We start from the raw sequence: 19,917 nt of genomic DNA on the forward strand, positions 1-19,917 counted from the left end.
ACATATTTAAATGATTCCATGCAAAATGGCAGTAAAAGCTGTTGCAGCTGAGGATACCACATGTGTTTGAATCTCAGCTTATAAATAAACATTTCTCAAGATATGGATGCCTGTCACTGGGTGACCTTTTATTACATCTGTTTTCTCTTTTGTGTCCCTTGCAAAAACGGCTGTATTATTATGTAAAATTATGCTTATGAAAACATAAGTCTGCCCCCTCTTGCATTCACCTTCACCTGGCAAGCATGACTCAACTTCACATTTCCCCACGGTGGGTGAAAGACAGTTTTTATTGAAGCCAGGTGTGTTCCTAAATTCTACCCCATGTTTTCTGGTCAATATTCCCTAACCAGATCATGCCATGCTCACGTCTTCACCAAAAAGTAGAAATAAACAATTGTGACCGGCATATTGTGTTTATTTTCACGTGTTCAACTATAAAGATAGAAGCCCTTCTCCCCCCAACAAAATAACAACAACAGAATAATTCAATTTTCAACTTGTAGAAAATATGTTTGGAAAAAAACAAAACGGAACAAAACAAACTGTATATTTTGGCACAGTGGTATTTTTAAAAGAAGGTCCCATGGAAGTCATGTGCTACACCAACAGAAAAGTCCCCTACATAATGCATACTGCATATACAATCTGTGAATCACCAACATAACATGCACACAGCATGGAGTGAAAGGACCAAGGCCACAGCAGTCTGACAAAATTCCCTTGACTGCAGAATGGTGTCATGAATCATGTAAAAGAAAAGTAGGGTGGAAAAAAAACCCTTATTCACTACTGAGAGGAGGTTCTCGGTTTGAAAAACTGCTTGGCTCTCTACACACTTGGCTCCACACACCAGCAGCAGCTTGACCACCGCTGCTCAGGGCAGTGTGCTATCCTGCGGGGCCAGTTTGAGAGAGGAGGAGGAGAGAGGGGGGTCTCCCTGTACTTCTATGTTTCTTTTGATGCTTGGTAGTATTACAGTAGAATGAGTCCTCTGTCATTGGTTGAATAGACCGGACTGCCTACTGTGACAGAGCAAGGGCCTCTCATACCCAAAAGGAAGGTAGTGTTGCAATTTAAAGCAGAAAAGGAGACCAAAAGGAAAGAGGAAACACTGATAAACACCGTTTTTTTTCTGCGTGATGTAGTTTAATCCTTACTCCTGTGTGGAGAATAAAATGTGATCCTGACGGGTAAGATAATAAGTTAATGTGATAGTCTGGTCTAGACTCCGAGTCATCCCGGATCGGGAGTCCATGTCGTGTTTTGGCGGAGTCCGGGGCTCAGACTACTCCTGCAGACGGCAGCCTGCTCTCCACTGCACTGGCGCTGTTTACTGGAAGCCCGCTCCGCGCTGCTCCCACCAAGTGTCTCAACACTGTGAGCGGGATCTTTTCCAGAGGCGAGCCCCTGAAACTTGCCCAGTATCCACAGTCTCATTCACAGGAGCCAGGAAGAGGAACATCGGCAGCTTAAAGTAGCGGGGAGGAGCCTTCGTCTTCTCCCCCCTTTGATCAGACACTGAAAAGCCAGCCACACCAATCTACTCCTGTCTGTCCCTCTCAGTCACTCAGTGTGTTTCCTCCTCTTGGTGCGTCGCTTCTCCTCTTGATTGTTGCCGCTGCCGCTTCGGGAGTGGAGGGGGTGTTGATGAGTTAGGACTGGAAGCAGAGCAACACCTTGCATGCCATGGAAGTGTGCGCCCGGTGCAGGAGAATGTGCGGGCTGAGAGGGGGACCCACCGCCTGATGAGCCAGCCTCTGTCCCAGACCAGGGGAGCATGCCTCAGACCTGCAGACTCACTCTCTTCGCTGCAGAGGAGTTCCCATCAGACTGTCTTTCCACAATCTGACATTTTTATCTTTTCACCGCCAACATTTGCTCCACTTCATTCTCGCTTTGTCTGGCTTCACTGCTTTTCATAAAAGGTAAGAGTGTTTTTTTTCTCTCTCGCTTCCTTCCGTCAATAATAAACTGTTTATTAATAAGAGACTTCACAGCGGGCTGTTTGACAAGTTGATGGAGGTGAACAACTTTTATTTCCATTTTCAGCTTGTTTACTTGGGGCTAATTCAGAGTAATAATAAAATACAACTTTGCAGGCACTGTGAAAACTTTTCTAAATTGCTACATTCAGGTCACACGCAAGAAAAAAAAATCATTGACTTTCAAAGTGTTTTACCAGATCTTTCATGTTTGTGGTGATTTGTATAGTCCGACGGGTGTCGTGGTTAATTGAAAAGTGGTTAATCAAAGCATAACCAGATGAGGATTGATTTGTTCTGCTGCCTAGTTTGGGTGAATGGAAACTATTAAAAAAGTGTGTGTGTGTGTGTGTGTGTGTGTGTGTGTGTGTGTGTGTGTGTGTGTGTGTGTGTGTGTGTGTGTGTAACATTGACGTGAACCAGAACTTACAAAGCACCATTTAATTGGAATTTATGTGACCAAAGTTGAGGTGGAGTGTGTGTGTTTGGTTGGTCGGCGTTGGAGTTTTAAACTCTGTGAGGATCTTGTTGGACTGAGGAGTGTTTATCCTGGAAACTGTGTCAGTGTGATTCCTCAGAGCGCTCTCATCTCATCCTAATCCATAATAATAATGGGTTATACAATTTGTCTGAAATAAAAGACACAACCAAAGAATTCCGCCTTGCCTAACATTATAAATATTAGTTTTGGCCAGAAGTTTCCCGGTGATTCGAGCGGCTTTACGCGTGCAGAAGTTACGCGGGGATCAATCAAAGGGCGAAATAAAAATGAAAACACTGGTAAAAGAGGATTTGATCAGGCTGCTTAGACTTAACTCAGGGGCAGTCGGCGCGGAGTGGCAGTAAAATTAGATCCTTTTACTGCACATCCATTATTTAGGCGAACGTGTCTTGTCAACCATGTGTTTAAAGAGTGCGCTGCAGACGCGCACATGCGGTGCGATGTGTTGTGTCGGAGAAACACGCAGTGTCCAGCCGGTGATGCATGGCAGCCCGGAGCACAGCAGCAATCTTCAGCAATCGATCAGTGAATTGGGTTAAATTTAGCTGTGGTCTTCAAATGCCCTCTGTTTTTTTTTTTTTTTTTTTTTTTTTTTTTGGGGGGGGGGCATCTTTTCTTTTCTTTTTTTTTTTTTTTTTGGTTCAGGATTTGACCTTAACGGATGGGCATAAAGAGGAGAACTACGAATTCCTGCCTGGATTAGACTCGATAAATGAGTCTCGTGTCTGTATTTAGTAAGCAACACGTCCGTGCAACACCTTTTATCGAAGCCGTTCATTAGTGCACTAGTGGTATTTCTGTAAAATGTGTCATTAGTTGGGTCCCTTTAATCAAATCAGGATTTAAATGATCCCGTCTGAATAGAAGTTGCTGCACGACCTTTTCTAAGACGGCACTCTTGAGAAGCAGAAGAATACACCAAGTGTTTGGAGGAGGTTTTATCTGCCCCACCATACACAACAAAGTAATTGTTCAGCTATGCACAAAGACAATCTGCTTGTGAATGAGTGTCTACTTTTTTAAGGAATGTGTTAGATATATGGGTTAATGCATTCTTTTATCAGGCAACACACGCTTCAATGCTCCTACAAACCCTTAAAAAAATAGAGGAACTATATATGTATTTTTTTGTCTGTGCATAAAAATGAAATGTTTTCAATTAATGCAAGAGCAAATTCCAGCTGTTTGGAAGGAACATATTAGCATATCAAAGTGGTCAGAGCCCCTACACAGTCGAAGGAGTTGTATTTTCTGCCACTGGTTTTGGCTGAGCCTGAAAGGCTTGAAAATGATTGCGTGAGCTGGTGAAACTGTAGGACTTGTTTCTTTCTCCCTTTCTTGTAAGTAGGTCTGAATGACATCTCATGTATAAGATAATCCCACTTGTATTTGTGCGATATTGTGGGAGAACACTGTATTTTGAAGCTCTCACAACAAAGTAACTGTACAGTGATTGACTAAGAGTAAATAGTGTAAAACAGTGGGAACATATTTGTTTCCTAAAAAAATAGAGTAAAGTAAAAAAGATAAACATTAACTACTTCAATTTTAAAATCTTATAAACAGGTTTATCGATAGTGAAAAAAAACCCCAAATGTGTGAATGCAGTTTTTGAAAGGACAACCCCGTTCCTGGATGTCTTGCTGATTTCTGATCACACACTAATATGAATATTTTCCCACTGAAACCGGCACAGGAGAACCTTTTTCAGTCTATAGCCTCAATTTAGTTGAAGAGCGTCCGGTTTCAAAGAACTGCAGCTGCTGCTGATCTGCCAGAGCACCAGATTGCCTCGCTTTAGTTGTGCGTTCATCTCCACGTCGGATCAAAGGATAGCAAAGTCCTACAAATAACTTATTTTCTCAACTTTATTCATCATCCTGTCACAAAAACAGAGGAGTCTTGAGGCAGTTGGAGTGAATGGGCGAGGGGGTGTGACCGCATCAAACATTTTGGCATTACGGGCTGTTGCTTCATTTTCAGCTCTATAACAGCAACTAATATTGTGTTCCATCTTAGCATGGCTTGACTCATGCATTAAACAAGTTATAATGAAGCTTTCATTGCCTCCCCCAGATTTTAAATTACAATACCAATCCAGTCAGTCCCAGTCTGGCTTTATTAAGGTAATTTTTCTATTGATTTTATAGAATATAAGCGCTCACACACTGGCCATTGGCGACATTTGTTCACTTTATTTTTGTGCCGCTATTTCACTGGCATGAGCCTGTTTGGCGATTGTTGAGTCAATATGACAGATTTAAACACGATTTGAGCCTGAATGTGCTGTTTGTGTCAGTGTTTCACTATAGGGAATGCCAGTGCATTTATCCATGGTGAACACCACCAGATTCAAGCTCTTTCCCCTCTTTTGTCCTCCTGGAGCATCACTGTCTTTGTCAGCCAATAGTGTGCGAGAACCAAGGATACATTTCAAATTACATTTCTTGCACATGTGATGTGTTAGCTGCCTCATAGCAAAAACCGGAGAAATAATGGAGGTTGTGAATGTATCAGTAGAAGAGGATTGCAGGGCATTAAAGCATTTAGATTTATATCCCAATGCTTATTTGGCGTGTAAATTGTGGGTTTGTATTTTCAGATGCAATCTTCTCTTTTGCTAACCACCTACATGGAGCCATACTGTGCGGATAACTGCTCGCCATTAAAGGGAATAAACAAGGCTGTAAAAGAAAGCTATAGCAAATTTGACATAACATGCAGGCCTTTGGTGGGCCAGGCTACCTTCCCCTTTCATGACTGATTTTATTTTACGATTGGCAATCAGTAACACACAGCGCGCCAGTGTGTTCCCCTCCCTGCCATTTTGTGAAACATTTGTTTCCACTTGCCAAAGGCCTCTGGTGCAAAGGGGGGATTCGGTGCCTCTGAAATGGCAGGTGAAACTTTCTGCTTGCCTAAATAATTTCCAAAGGCAGCGATACTCTGCAAGGACATACACTCTGAACGTAAGGTTCAGCTCAGACGCTGGTGAGAGGGAGCAACATGGATATTATCCGGTGGCTCTCATATAGTGTATGTGGACCAGTTAAATGGCAGGCTCGCTGAGCTTATCTGGCATCTCCTTTTCACGGCTTCACTCATTTGTGCTTCTCTGAAAGGCATTTGGAAGAAAAAGAAGTGCAAAGTGCAGAAGTGGGTCATAAAACCCGACGTCCCCTCGTCGTAAAGTGATTAAACGTAACATATTGGCCTGGTTTGTGATCGCAGCTCATGTATGCAACATCGTATTGGAAACATGGCTCGTGTTTTCCTCTGTGCTGGTTGCACTGTTAGTTTTGGGTCTCAACCCACAAGCGTATCACGACTAAAATAAAAGTTTAATAGGCACTGTGAGATTTTACTTATATTGTTGCATTTTATTTTATATCTTTAATATTATCACAACTTATATTTGCTAAGAATTAAATATCATTAAAAATAATTAATGCAAAAATTATGTAAAATGTATCTAGATTTAATACAGTGTATGAAAATTATTTTGAGTAATTAAAAAACTATACTCAAAAGAAAATACAAATATGCACGCGCGCACACACACACACACACACACACACACACACACACACACACACACACACACACACACACACACACACACGCACACATCGACCCTGTCTCATTCTTTGTGCTATATGAACAGAACTTGTCCTTATCTGTGCACAGCTGCAACACTATTTGGGAAAATATTCAATTTCTGTGTGACAGAGGAGAACCTGGGAGGCAAGGCTCTAAGCAAACAGCAGTTATTGCGGCTCTACCATAGCAGCGGAGAGCAAGGCCTGGCTGGGAGAGAGGGGGGATCTGCGGACGTCTGCCAGGGGAAGGAGTAATGTCTCGGCTGGATTATAGGAGAGCAAGGCACATCCACACTTAAAAGCCCCCTTTCCAACAAGACAGGGCTGTTATTTAGGGGTGGTGTGGGTAAACATGCCAGAGCAATATATTTTCTCCGTATAGCCTGTGTTGTCCTTGACTCTTTGCAAGTGAGAAAAGTTTTTTGCTCCCAAACCCCCCTCCCACGAAAAATAATTTAATGTTTGTGTGTGATGTTGTTCGGTATATCCACACTGATGTCTCTCCAGCAGTTTATGAAACTAGTGAACTCTCTTGAACATTTGAATGTAGTTTCCCCTTTCATCCAATTGACAGCGCTTTGCGGATGTGCGTTTTACTGGGGCTGTATTTCATATGGATTTACATACCTGTGGTGTCGACATACATACTATTTGGTGAACTGTGATGCACTCGAAAAAAATTGAGGAAGGAAAATTCAAAGGGATGAAAACTGAACTAAGAATAGGATAAGAAAACGTGGACTTTGTTTTGTGTTTGCATATAGATTAACTTCAAGAAAGTTCCTCAAATGTGATTTATATAAAGACTGTTAGAGTTCAAAGCAACGTGTGGTTCAAGTTATAGTGTATTGTTTGACAAGGGACCTGCTAGTACTGAAATACACTCCCAAACACAGTGTGCAAACTGCTTCCCTGTCCTAATTACACCCTATACATATATTAACATACATTTACGAGCAAGTGTTTTTTAGGATTTTCATTAAAGTGTATTTTATTGTATACATTTATATCAGTTAGCCAGTTGATTCAGGGGTGTAGCGCTATGATAGATGACTTTTTTTTTGTACACTATTTAGTTAGTGAGTGTGGAAGCTTTGTTCCTGTGCTGTGGCTGCCAAGTCAGATGGAATTGAGCGTCTGGTCTGGGACTTTCAGAGGAATATCACAGGCATGGTAAGTTGCTAAAAACTAAGCTAATCAACAAAATAATTGTCTGCTCAATTGCCACCATGCCAGAGACATCAAACAAAGCCGAGGTTGAAAAAACAATCAAATTATCTCTTAATGATTGCTCACGCTGACAGATGAGTGCTTGTGAGTTGGTTATGTTTGTCGGCGACATATGTGAGAAGGAATGAAGTTACGTGGTTGCCCCCACATAAATTCTGTGTATATTTTAATAATCTACATAGATCTCTATCATCACCTGTAATGAAAACAATTTTATCTTATTATGTGGTTTTTGGCTTTGAAACAGAGAGAGTTGTATTAGTCTATTAATTTCCTGCAGTGAATCATTAATCCTGCTGCTTTTATCCTTGCAGAACCCTCCATGTGTGGTCCACAAAAAAAAAAAATGTTTCTATTTCCTCTCCAAACTAAAGTTTGGCCCCGACGCCTGCTCTCTCCTCTCCGTCTCTCTCTCTCTCGCTCCGTTTCTCTCTCTCTTCCCCCCTCCCTCTCTTTCTCTGTCTTTCTCTCTCTGCGTAGATAATGTCTCTGCAAATGATTTAACCGCCCTCGTTGAGGCTCCTTCCAGTAATTGAACAAGCAGAGACTGGGTGCTTTACAGGAAAACAATAGTCATATTATCTCAGATCTCCACTACTCTGAGACTCAACAAAATACTACGCTGGGACTGGACTTTTTTGGACTTTACTGAGACTCTGATTTGAAGAAAAGAAACAGGTTTGCTTTCTCTCTTCCCAAAAAAAAAAAAAAAAAAAAAGAAAAAGAAAAAAAACATCATGACAAATCAGATGCTGTTACGTGTTTTCTAAGCTGGAAAGTGATGCATGATTGGAAGGCATGTCTTTTGAAATACACATGTGGGCAAAGTGCAGCCTAGGGTGGTGCTTGGTTAGCTGGAAAAGCATGCTTGCAAAGAGGCTTGGTAATAATTAAGCATAAAAGTGAGAAGGCTTGCAGCCATAATTAGCGGAAAATGTGGGACATGTTATAATTCTATACTTTTATAATTATGTTGCATTTATTCATTTATATACTTTCACTTCTACTAATACAATTAACAATAATATTAATTATTAGAATAATAACAATAGTTGTGTAATGATTGTTGGTAATTTTGAAAAAAAAGTTTCATACCTCCACAATTCAGTACGCCTGCTCCAGGTTGGAATTTTTTGTTTGTTTGTTGTTTTTTTTTTTTTGGCAGAGTAAGGAGAGCTTTGATTGTGTTGCTGTGGAGCAGAATTGACCTTGTGTGTCAGAATGAGCTTTTTCTCCGCCTTGTTTCATACAGAGCGCTCTTAGACTGAAATGGCCTTAGGAGGAGTTGTTCTTGACAGAGATGCATTGTTTCAGGCAGCCAATAAACCACTGCACTGAGTGGCTACATCTGTGAACCTCATCTTGACTACAGTGTGGGGCTAGCAACAACACGGCAACTGTCACAGCTGCACCTGCTGCTGTCTCAGTACAGAGCCTCCCTCTCTGTTACCCATGGAACCGCATCACTCTTCTCTCCGTGACAAGCCAGAGGCAATGGTCTCTGCTTGGGTCAACTGGAGAGAAGCTTCTTGGGAAAACATTTGAAAACAGAGGACTAAATGTCAGTCCTGAAAAGAGATGTTAAAATAAAAAATTCTGCCCTGAGGGCCAGGATTTGGTTTCGTTAGCGCTTGGGTATAAATTTCTGTCTGTAAAACACAGTGGGGTTTAAGAGTGCCGGCTTAGTAAAACCTGACCAACACTTGGAGTGTTCGTATCTCACCGCATTTGTCCAGCTACTGTTACAGTTTGAGGTATGATATGACAGCAGCTTGTCTCTTCATAATGATGTAAATGATGAATACAGATAAATGGAGCTGACGGTCCGCTCACACCGAATCGTCTCTCTCTCTCACGCTTTCTCTCTTTCTGACACACACACACACACACACACACACACACACACACACACACACACACACACACACACACACACACACACACACACACACAGTGCCCTGCTTGTGTATTGAGGCCATTCAGAAGATGATCTGATCAGCTAAGAAGAGATTCAGGAGCATTAAAGGCTTTCAAATCTCATATGTGCTCATATTTGCAATGTTGCTATTAAAACTCACAGAGCGGGGATCCGGTATAGAATACACAAGTAAAACCTCTGCTTTTTTATATACACATTCCTTATTCCACTGAATACCTGCAAGCCAAAACAAGCAATAAGAAATATTTTGCAGGAAGAAAAAAAAAAGACCATTGAATCAATTGTACATGAGAACATAGCCATCATGCAGTCTCAGGCAGGAAAAAAAAGATTATTGGAGGCAAACAGAGGATTGTTAGCCAGGAGAAGTGATGCAACATGTCTACTTTCCTGCCAAATTGAACTTAGGAGTGTGAAAAGCAGTGCAGGGACACGAGGAGCGGGGCTGACGTGAATGCAGATAGTGTGGGATTAACACAGGAAAAGATTGAGCGACAGTGGCCGGTGACTTCTCTTTACAGCTTTGCTTGTACAGCTGTGCCAACCCTGGCATTCATTGCTGCTTGTTGGATCCAACTCCTCCTCCTCCTCCTCCACTGCCGTGGGGGTGAGGTAATGAACATCTTAAATACTGCAGATAAGTTGCTCCTTGAATGTGTGTGTGTGTGAGGATGGAGACGTCAAATTATTCATGTATTTATAATGAAATTTGGAATGTTTAATATTGACACCTCAGTGGGTCTCCGCACTGATTTGATCTTTTTGGCATTTGCACAGGAAAAATACATATACAGGCTGCCCTAATAATTCATCATGCCTTCCTTTAAATGAGGTGTGAGGTAGCTCTGCCTGGTGTGAATTCTGCTATAAATCACACATACCCTGACTGCTTTATCCATTTAAACAACCTGTTTGTCTAATGCAGCTATTCAGTCTTTAGCAAACTGGTTTTAGTAATTAAGCCGACTGTGAGAACTGCAGTATCTATGACATCTGTTATGTTATCACGCTCAAGGAAATGTGAAAAAGCACAATTACCTTTAAAGAGAAAATAAAACTTTAATATACTTTAATATATACTGTTTTAAATTAAGACCTATATTGGCTTTTGTGAGTGACTCTTACTGAATTTATATATTTTAGACTTTCTCTTAAAAATATGAATTAAATATATTGAATTTTAGTTGTAGCTGCTTGTCATACATTCCAAAAAGTTTCTGCCGTATTTCTAGCATTTTGTTTACAATGTATTATAAGTATGTATTTAATATATTAAAAATGGGCCATTTTTGTATATCTAATAGGAAATCCCAAATATTTTAAGTTCAAATTGTACAGGAGAAAATCTACTTTGTTCAGTAAAATTATATTCTGTTTTAATTTTTCTGAAGCCGATTTGCCACAGTGCTTTTCAAAATATCTTGTCAGAGATGTAATTTGATGACTTTCTAACATTTTACTAAAAAAAGAAAAATCAAGATCCAAACTGTGTACTTTTCATTCATTTCAATGAATATACCAGGTTTTGTGTACAAGTCTGTACGTGAAGCCTCCTTTTTTGGAGATGACGGCACCAGTCGGCCACATCCGACTGAAAAGTGCCGCTAAGTATCATGACGCAAACATCGGCTATAGCTAATGCAAAACGGTTATGTTAATTGATCGCAAGATTCTGTCTGGGCACTTTCACTGAACAGCAACTCGAGCACTAAAGCGAACATTTGTTTCCGTCCTTATAAATCACCTGGTCACAGAATCATATTGAGGTTAAGCAGTGACCAGACGGAAAGCTCTGAGCAAGTCGCAAATTTTCAAGTGCAGCATCCGTGCCCGGCAACACGTTTCATTTTTAGCTTCAGCATCAGCAGCCGAACCAATGTGATGAGTGCTGTTCAGCAGTAGTTGATGGAAATGCAGGGAAAAAGAAAGCGCTGTGTAAAGAGGACAGTCAAATAGGGGGCAGAAACTGGTGCTTTTTTTTGCGCGTGTGTGTGTGTGTCATTGTAAAAAGTGGATCCAGTGGCATTTCCGTTATTCATCAGCCTGGGCTGATTACTAGTGAAGCTGGAGTGAGCTGACAGGATGCAGCCATTACCATCAGAATTAGGTCCAGTAGGCCTTTGAGTAGACAAGGAGTTGCGGCACGAAGCGACTGAGCCCTGCCGAAAGGATGGACAAGTTTTCTCTGAGTTTTCCCAAGCACCTCTCTGCAAGCGTGGAGGTGAGGTAGTATGTTGTGTTTGTATATTTAGCATGATTTCAAAAGGTCGGAGCGAGATGAGCATTTACCTTATAAATGGCGATGCGGAAAAGTAGCTAGCAGACACCAAAGCTGAGTCTAACAATCAGCATGAGATGGTGAATGTTGCAGACACCGCAACGCCTACTCACTTTCCACTTTACTGTGAGGGCCAAAAAAAGGGATCTTTTATTCTCTCACCTGAAAAGGCTTATAGGCTCCTGTGCATAATGGAAGCAGTGTAGCAAAAGGAGGGCTGTGCAGACTTTGCCTGGGGACAGCGAGGAAATTTTCTGAAGTCACAACCACAAAACTTTCTCAGGTGCATGCTTTGTGTTTATAATTTAACAGAAGATAAACATTTTGCACCAAGACAGAAATGCGTAATGGAGCTTTCATAACACGATTCATACAACTAGAGCACGCAGTAATAGCCCCCGAATGAAAGTGCTAATTGTCGCTGTAGCTATTTAAATGAAAAACATAGGATGACAGAGGGAAAAGATTCACAGGGCAGGACTGAATATTTATTAGCTATAGCTACATAAATCTCCTTTGAAGTTGCAGCAGGTCACTGCCTTTATATAGTAGTTAGTATTCACACCGGTTTTTTTCCTTGGTAGCATTTCGATGAATGCAAATTTGAATGCTGCTCTCACTTTTTATTTTATTTTATTTATTTTTTTTAATCAAGTGCTTAATATACCGATTGGTCTTCAGGGTGTTGAAAAGCAGATAAATGCAACTTATGGTGAGGTATGTGAGGTTGCATCTGTCCAGTCATATTCCATGTAAAACCAAATAATTTAACGGGTTTTACTGTGACTAATTTTTGAAATACTAAAAAGGCAAAAGGGAAGACTTGCAAACATTTGAGATTGATGTTCAAAATAAAGATACATTAACCTAAAATAAGTTATTTTTGCTTCAAGTTCAGATAATATTGAAATAAAGACTAAATAAATTTTTATTAAATCATCGTTAGGTTTTTTTTTTTTTTTTAATTCTGTTCTTGATACAACTTGTCATGTTGCTTTGTTCTGTACATCATGTTAAGAAACAGCCTGTCTGTCAACACTTAATATACACTGGAGAGTATTTTTCCCTAAGAGGAGTCCTTGCTAAAGTATTACCTTCGCTTTCACCGTGGGACTTTGCTGTCACACTCGCTTCGTATTCATCGAAGGTCTTTTTCCCCTGTCAGTGTTTTGTATAACCTAGAACAGTAGCAATTACACTTCAGTGGATTACCTATGCAGACATACACAGATTAAAATCTCTCCTTTATGCTACCTCCGGCACGGTGGTTCAAAGGTGGGACCTGCACTGGAATACACTATCATTTTACGGAGAGCAAAATTGGTCAACCTCTTAGAATTTGTTTGGGAATTTGAATCCCTTTGGTATTCAAAACAGGAGGGCCTTATGACAGGAAGATAATTTCCCAGGGAATGTTTTATCGCAGTCCGCTTGACAGTCTCCTGCATCTGTCTGCTCTCTCTCCTTGTGTCTTTAGACTGCCTGACTTTGGTCCAGTTATTCAGAGGAAGGAAAAAAAATAACAACAAAAGAAAGCCCTGTTTGTCTCCCCTTCCTTTTTGTTATCACAAAAGAGCAAACACATATTAAACATACACAAGGTGCAGAAGCCGCGATTGCTGTATCTGCTGTCCTACTGTGGGTGGCAGGGGACGATAACATAAGCCACGGGTCTATTTACATAATTTTTTAAATCATGTCAAGCCTGACTCATGGTCAGTTGGGAGCAAAAGGATTTTTTTTTTAAGGAAAAAAAAGGTATTTCTTTACCCACAATGCACATTCACCATTTATCATCTTCTCCCGTGGATTTCTATATGTTAGCACTCATCCACTGAACGTGAGCTAAGTGACTCCTTGACGCCGTTTCTCAGCCAAACTGCGAAATGAAACTTTATATTTGAAATATCGACTCTCCGCTCTCAGCACTGAGAGAGGCTGATCCATTGTACAGTGAGCAGGCAGGAGTGAGAACCTATAGAGCCTGCGTTATTAAAATTGAGGGGTGGAATGAGCCAATCTGAGCTTGTTTGCATCACAATTCCCCTCACAGCACTGATGTTATGTAAATGAGCGCTGTAGAGAAGGTTGAGCCCCAAAACTGTCCTCTCTCTTTCACAGCTAAAGGTGGGGAGAGGGCAAGGAGTAGTGACACCAAAACTGCACAAGGAGGTCTAATGAAGCTGCCTGGAAATTCAAAGCTACTTAAATTACTCTGCTTTGTCACGCTGCTGTGTATGGATGTAGAGTCAGATGATTTACGGTGATTTTGTTGAAAATATGTTCCACGGTATTGTGTCGTAGACTGTAAAGGATTCATTGCTGAGCGGCAGCAAAATGCCTTTTAGACATTTTCAGTATCTTTGGGGGGGGGGGACGGGGGCAATATACCTTCATCAGGTTTAACAAGCACCATTACCTTTCAGGGCAGCACTGAGTGAAGATTTAAGGCTGACAAGTGATTGCATTCGGGAAAGACTACACCCTCTTCTTTTGTCTGAGCTTCCTGACGAGACACACTGCTATACCTTGTTTTAGCTTGACATACGCAGCTTCCCCCGTCTGACAAAAGCATTCATGCCATCCTTTAGATTGAAAATAGATATGGCAGCGAATAGAAATTTGCCAGGATGAAGTAGGCTAGTGTGCATCTATTCCACTACAGAAATAATTTGTGGAGTATTCCTTTTGCTGCGAGGGTAAGGTCCTTGTGCAGTATTCTATTTTAGTAACTTCTGAGATTATGCAGACTCCCCTTATTTTGGCAGTGTTTGTCCTTCCTCTGAGCCACAGAAAGGTTAAAAGCATCAATTAGACACAGAGCCAAGGTTGGCCATATTATGCACAATGCCTCTAATCTGGGAGAATTAGCACCTTCAAAACTCTAAACATCCACCACTCAGGAAGCAAAATCACCACTTTCTAAGAATCTGCAATTTTTGAGTTATTAAATCATTTTGCAAAGAGTATCTGTCCTGAATGTTCCTTTTCCAAATGTAAAGATCGTTTATCACGGGGTGCTCATTGCAATGATGAGGTGAATCCAGGTAAAACGTTGTAATAAGACATTGTTAAACACAGCAGTCGCTCAGGAGTAGCGTAACTCAACAAGCAAAGCCAATAAGAAGATTTCAGAGCTTTTAAAACAATCGGGATGTGAAATTTACTAGATCCGCGATGACAAAATATCAGGATTTGTGTATTCAGTGAGTGTAAGCTAATGATTTACTTAATGAGATGTCTTTTCATTCAAACTGGAGATAAAATATTCCCTCATCTCAGTCCCCGAGACAGTCGCACACTTTCTCCTTTGTTTATCATTGCTCAGATGAGGAAAGACACAGATAAATGGCTGGTATTGCCGCTTGCTTTCCCTCCATTCAAAAACTGTTTCTCACAAGTCATCTTCTCGGTTACCTACGACATGTTTTGTGTTGCTGCCCACTACCTTAAAAATTAATCATCCTGTTTAATAACGCCTCACGATCACAGTGCATTATTGATGGTGGGGTCTTTAATAGGAGGATAGAGTGGGGGGTTTAACCATTCAGCTGCTCATTTTAAACAGGGAGGGAAGAGGGTCACAAAAGCTGCTTACCGGTTCATGTCTGAGTAAATACTGCACGTTAATATCACAAACAAAAAAAAAATCAGGCCCTACTCATCCAAGAGGTCTTGGTCGCATTTCCACGAAGAAGCATGTTGTTTTAGATGAGTGGTGGCACAATCACGCACATAGGCATTGCACAAGCTGAAGATTGCAGTAACTATCAGTGAAAGTGACCTTAAAAAGCAAATCTCTGACCTTTATTTTTTCCCCCTTTTTTTAATATGTGCAGCATAGTTGAATAACAAACACACCATCATGAATGGCACAAGCATCGTTGCCAGTAGTGAATATGTCCTTCATGTGTTTTCCCCCTGCTTGACTTTGCTTCGCCATATTGAGTTGTATTATTTCTGCATAAATGGGATGATGATGAACCCATGATGAAAGCGAGAAAATTATTTTCAGATTGTGTCTGGGCCAAATGCCGAGCTCAGTTTGTATAATCCATGATTTGTTTTGACTAATTTTCACATAGAAAACTGAAGCTCACAACAAATGTGTCTTTTATCGTTTTCTAATGTGCTTTCCAGACACCAACTCTACGAAGTATTCCTCAACATATACTAATTGGATTACGCTTCTGGACACTGGGAATATACAATACATATTGCATGTGTTCTATGCATTTCAAGGTGAATCATTCCATGTCAAGGACTTATTGGACGTGATTGGCAGGTACTATCACCATGAGATGCCCATATAATAGCAGGCCTCCTATTCCTGACCTGCCTATTTATCTTGCTGTATTAATGTCAGCCTATTAATTCCTAAGCGAAGGAACATTTGGCAAAGACACCGCTTAACAGCTCTGGCTGAATCATTCTTATCTCAGCAGACCTGAAAGGAATAGTTTTGTGCTATCAGCAAGTGGAAATGACATTTTGAAATTTCATTCGAGATAATCCACTTCACTTTGCAGTAAAACATCAAAATTAGAACAAAAAATGTATGGAAGCTGTATTAAAACTTTGTTACTGTGGCAAATCATCTCACCGTAATCCATGCGAACAGACAGGTGTAGGTATCTTTCAGCCCTAATAAGATTTTTGTGGCATTGCTAAAGTGATTATGAGACTATGGATTTAATATATATTCAAGCATAGGGCAATAACCATTCGTGCCTGTATAGTTAAAGACAAATGTGAAGTAATTAAACACATATAGCAAAGGAGCAACGGATAAAGGTTATTTTCTGTCAATTCAAAATATGCTTTTTTGTTTTTGACCATGACTTAGTGTTGCCATTTCTGTCCGTGTGACTGTATTGATGCGCTGGAGTGTTCCAGGGTTTGACTCATGATTGCTTTATTTAGTAGCCATATGTCCTGACCAGTGGGGAGTACTCTAATCGATTAATTGAGTGGCTCGTAAAAATGATGAATAGTGCAAACACTAAGAGAAATGAGCATGACAAGCGCCACGCTTATGTCACACGCTCCGGTTCTTTTCCGGCCTGCTGTCTGTTCTTTGGTTGCGTGTTTTGTGGAGCTCTGCAGTGTTTCATTTAATCCAAAGAGTCTGAAGCACATATTCACAAACAAGATCTCCATGTGCTCCCAGACGATCAAATGCTAATACCTGAATATTATAAGTAACAGTGAATATTCTTTATTGTTAAAATGGACAAGAAGTGAGATGTGTCTGAACCAAACATCTCAGGATTTGCCATTCCACATTATTTGTTATGCAAATACGGTGTTTAATAATAAAAAAGCAGCCTGGTGCTTTGTTTTTCAACTCTGCTGCTCGTAACTGTCCACTACCCATTGCCCCTCCACCTCCCTCAACCTTCTACATCACCCCTCTCCCGCTGAGCAGTCCTGTTGCACAGCAAGCGTGTTTGACCTGGTATTTCACTGGCTTAGCTCCTGTCAGGGTCAGGGCCTGCGTTCGGGGCACCAGCAGTCACACAGTGTTTGGTTGGACGTCATTCAGCTCCTCTGGCCCTCTGCTGCTCTCAATCATACCCTCAGCAGAGGGGTCAGCCTCTGATTCCTCCTTGTCCCATATCTGACTCAGTTGGGCTCCAGACTCATCAGATCAACAGCCCAATCTCTCCACCTCTGCAGTGCAAATTTTCTGATTTGCACTTGCAAATTGTACATTTCAGCAGTGTCAAAGTAAGATGCAATCGTTTTTTGGAATACATTTCCTCCACAACTGAGAAGGAGTATGCTTTGACTGAACCCTTTTGTCCCCAGGTATTTCAGATTTTTCTTTCCTCAAAGTGGGCAAAAGAAACAGATAACCAGAGTCTTATAGCATGCATGAATGCATGTATGAGAATACTGTTGGGAAAACCGAATAGGAGCCAAATGTGTTTCCTCCATTCAACATGTGGTGGTCTGTTGGTTCTGATTTACATTTCAGTGAATCTCTGGCCCCATATTTCCCTTTCTTTGCATCCCTGTGATGTTCTGTGACAATTAACATCCCAACTCTTTTTTTGAGCTTGCTTGAAAGCTCAGGGGCTAATTCAAGGGTCAAGCAAGACTTGCAAGCTGTCAGTCTTTTATTGTAGCTTGATTCCCCCTCCCCCACCCCGCTTCTTTATTCTGGGTCCCCCTCCATTCTCTCAGACCTCGTTTTATAGAATGGGCCAACTCTTCTTCTATTCTCCTGTGGCCCTCTAACAGCTAAAGAGGGACAACCAGGAGCTTTGTCTAAGAAGCCCGACATTCTTTCACATCTGCCTTTTGTTTTCAGGCCCCCTCTGCATTTAAATTTCAAACTGCCCTTTTCAATCAGCCCTCCTCCTCCTCTTCCTTCTAATAACCCCCTTCTTTCCAGTCACTAAGCCCTTTATTTTTTATTTTTTTCACAAGACCAATTGCTCCTGCAATTCGCATTTTTGTTACTCAGTTGTTGATTATAAAGCATCCTGTTGTATTGCAAGTATATCAAGCACACATATGCTTAAATCCTCCGGGCCCACGCCCCTGCGGCTTCACCATTTCTCAGAGCACTTAAACATCTGTCTGCATTGACTTCATATTCAACCAAACAGTGTGATGCCTGTTGACATTTAGACAATCTGTGCTTAACAGCTACAGACTATGCCTTGGTCATGAGCTTCCTAAATTGAGAGCTGCCATGTTGTTGACAATGCCGTTCAATGTGCACCTTGTGCACACTGAAACTCCAAACTTCAGTACAACTGCGCAATGTTGCAGATCGTAAGACTCACTCTAATATAGCACCCGATTCAAGGGCTATTTAATCAGACAGTCAAGGTATCCTCACGGGTGGCTTCCGATGCATGTCACAGAGAGAGAAAAGAAATCCCCAACTGAGAGGGGAGACCTCCGTACGTTTAATGAGGACAGCGGCAGTCAGACAGTCTCCCTCCGCTCCGTGCCTTTGGTGTTTCAGCATGTTAAACACTCACAGCGTGACACAAAATATATTAAAGTATAGGACTGTTATCATCGATTTAGAGAACACCCATTCCTGTGTACCGGGGATCTACATCGAGCATTTTCTCATAGCAGGGGGTCTCTGCTGCCTTTAAGGCAAAACTGTTTAATGGCATCTTGTCTTTGTCTTCACATCCTGACACAGGAGGTCTGTTGAGCTTTTTTTTTTTTTTTTCTTTTTTTTTTCGCACAAAGCATCATGACAAGCAGGAAAGATAATCATCCTGAATCAACAGTTATCTCAAGCTGAGATATAAAATTGTTTGTTTAGATATGGAAACACCATGAGCCTGAAAGGGAAAAAAAAAAAAAAAAAAATCAACCACTCAAATGGCGTGCAATGCATGTTTTTAACATGTTGTTTAACTGGTTCTTCAAATGTTGTGTGCATGTTATTAATGACTTACTTAAACAACAGCATACTACTTTGATTGATAGTTGATGGCTCAACACAAGTATTACATTTTTGATTTCAGGAGTTAATTCAATGTTGATGTGGTGGAAATATGCATTTTTAATAATTTATCAACACCCAGCAGAAGGCAATGCAGTAATAATTGCAATTAATAGGCACTCGCTGGGTTATCATCTTCACATCGAGATCATAAAGCAAAGAGGCCTCACACCACTGAAATTTAACTTGGTATGTGTTCAGTTTTCTTCACGTGACAGTGGTATGGATTTAATAGTATATCTCACTACATCACGAATCAGAGGCTTTGTGAGTCTATTACAAAAGAATATATTTTACATACAAAAATTTCTCCTCATATTCCTTCAGTATAGCTTCCTTACATATAGATTCTCTTTCATTTTAATTATGTGCATATTGTTTGGGAGCGTAAGAATTAAAAGGGATTATCAGTCTGTTTGCGATCTAAGGATTGTCTTTTTCCCAAGTGGACAAAACAGTAAGAGCTAAGACTTTGTGCGCACGCTTAAAGATCTTTAAACCTGTATGCTTACTATACAGATTTATTGTGGAGACAATCAGCTTAAGGTTTCATTATACTGTATGGACTTTGAATGTAGGCTGATTATACATAGCCACTTGCCTTATAAATTCAATGGGTGCCACATTGGCTAATTAAAAAAATAAAATAAAAAAAGGCTTTTTTTTTTATAATCCGTTATGTTTGACGTCTGTGATCAACTTTCATTTGTCAATCCTCATGACTGCATATTATTCCATTGAAGCTAAATACACAGTGGCTGCGCTTGGTTCTGCTCCTGTTAACCTCTTCTAAATGGCTCTAAAATTAGAGGTCTCAGGTGAGGTGCAATGTCATACTAGATGAGCTGATTATGGCGGGTTTAATTATAACTTTGTTGGCCAATGTGTGCGCTCAGTACTTCTC

The 19,917-nt window shown here is 40.7% G+C and overlaps 1 protein-coding gene across 30 annotated transcripts in view; it reads left to right on the plus strand.

Annotated features, from left to right (window-relative positions):
* Positions 1-1,343: 1,343 nt before the first annotated feature.
* The window catches only part of adgrl2a (adhesion G protein-coupled receptor L2a), a 103,228-nt gene continuing 84,654 nt past the window's right edge, over positions 1,344-19,917 (plus strand). For all 30 annotated transcript variants that reach the window (XM_030083199.1, XM_030083200.1, XM_030083209.1 and 27 more), the window contains exon 1: positions 1,344-1,936. The gene's annotated coding sequence lies outside the window, so the exon portion shown is untranslated. The remainder of the gene's footprint in view (positions 1,937-19,917) is intronic.

Source organism: Salarias fasciatus, chromosome 23, assembly GCF_902148845.1.
Source record: "Salarias fasciatus chromosome 23, fSalaFa1.1, whole genome shotgun sequence".
Classification (NCBI taxonomy): Eukaryota; Metazoa; Chordata; class Actinopteri; order Blenniiformes; family Blenniidae; genus Salarias; species Salarias fasciatus.